The sequence below is a fragment of the Phaseolus vulgaris genome, chromosome 6, assembly GCF_051622355.1.
Source record: "Phaseolus vulgaris cultivar YP4 chromosome 6, ASM5162235v1, whole genome shotgun sequence".
Classification (NCBI taxonomy): domain Eukaryota; kingdom Viridiplantae; phylum Streptophyta; class Magnoliopsida; order Fabales; family Fabaceae; genus Phaseolus; species Phaseolus vulgaris.
The window spans coordinates 9,998,832-10,000,826 of NC_143503.1; positions in this window are offsets into that span (position 1 = coordinate 9,998,832).

A 1,995-nucleotide genomic window follows, 5' to 3' on the forward strand; every position below is an offset into this window, starting at 1 on the left:
AACAGGTACAATACCAAGAATGTTAATGAATTTAATTATACAAACTACACTTGTTTTGGATGTGGTAAACAGGGACACATCAAGGCTGAATGTCCAAGCAATGTGAGCAAAGAGAAAGGAAGCTACAAGAAGAAAGGCAAATCAAGAAGAGCATACAATGATGATTCATCTTTAAGTTTTTCATCTTTAAGTTAAGGAAGAATCTTAATCAAGCAGTGTAAGTTCAAGCTCTTCCATTAATGTTGAAAATTATAGCCAACTTCTTGAGGCCTTCAATGAGACTCATGAAGAAGCTAATAGGCTGGCTCTTTTGAACAACCGGTTCAAAGGTTTAAACATCTGGTTGGAAAATCAAGTCAAGACTTTGGAAGAAGAGTTGAACCATTCAAAAACAGATTTTGAAAGTTTGGAATGATTTACAAAAACTCTTCTTGCAAGTGTGATTCTAGCTTTTGTGAAAATTGTGAATCACTTGAAAAGAAAGTCCACTACCTTTTAAAAACTGTGGACAAGTTTTCCAAAGGCCAATCCAATCTTGAATCTATTCTTGATTCTCAAAAATGTGTTTTTGGCAAGGCTGGGTGGGGGTTTAATCCAAACAGCAAGAATAGATATGTTTCAAAATCCTTTTCAAGTTTCTTTGAAAAACAACCTGTTGTTTTGTCAAAACAATCGGTTAAAATTTGCCATTACTGCATGAAAAGATGTCACTCTATTAGATTATGCAAAGTAAGGAGGTTTTTTGTCCCAAAGGTATTTTGAAATGGGTTCCTAAGGTTTCTGAGGTTCCTAAGGCTCTCACTAACATCATTGGACCCAAATTCATAAGGGGACCAAATCTTGCTTTTTAATCTTTTCTTGTAGGTATCCTTGGCAGCCAAGAATCACTTTTGTGCTTGAAGAATGACTGATAAAGGGAAGAACATCAAGAGCAAAGTCAATCTTTGTACCTACACTTTTCAATTGTATATGTCTTTCAAGGTTCTATGAATGTCAAGAGACATCCTTGGCACATGCACAGTGGTTGATCAAAAGAGAAACTTCAGGAATAAAGAGAGTATGTATGTTTTCATTTCTCAATTTATGTAAGTGTGCCTTGTGACCATTTGAACATCTCAAAGTCTTCTTTTTGGGTGAATCTATTGGGGTTCTCTGTGCAAAGGTATTGAACAAATTGCATATTGCATTTTCATCAATTTAAAAGGTAATTTTTTATTATGAAAAATGTTCACTTTGCTGTCATAGTAAAACAAACGATTGTTTTTCCTCTAACACCTCTGTATAATGCTGCCAAGTTTGCTTATGCATGATTAAACCTATTTCTCTTTTTCAAATCATGCTTTCAGACAAATATACATTGTGTGTGCCTCAAAATCTGATAATAAAAGATTATATTCACTTGTTTTCTTATAAGCTCTATATCATTTCCTATTCTTGAAATGTCAACATTGTTTGTATTGCTGCACTAATGTATTATCATTATGATTTCTGCTTTGTACAAACCCTTCTCATTGTCTATTTGTGAGAACAAATAAGGAGAGAAATTTAAGCTTGATTTGGTTGTATAGATAGCTTTAAATCTGTGCATTATGTTGTTGTTATTCTGCACTTGAAAGCACTTGAACACTTCACTTTTTTTGGTTTTTCTTGTATATGCAGAAAATTGGTTTGTGTGTGTCTTGTTATCTTGCTTCCATACTTGCTTTGTATATGCATAAATTATGTGTTGTAGGACCTTTCAAGTACAGGTTACCGGAAATAAGGCTTCCTAACATTTGACCTAAAGTTCTATTAACCACCTCGGTTTGACCATCAATTTGGGGGTGACAAGTAGTAGAAAACAAGAGTTTAGTTCCAAAGTTTCCCCACAAGGTCCTCAAAAAATGGCTTAAGAACTTTGAATCGGACACAATACTTCTGGGAAGCCCATGTAAACGAACTACTTCCTTAAAGAAGAGATTTGCAATAAAGCAAGCATAATCTACTTTGTGGCAT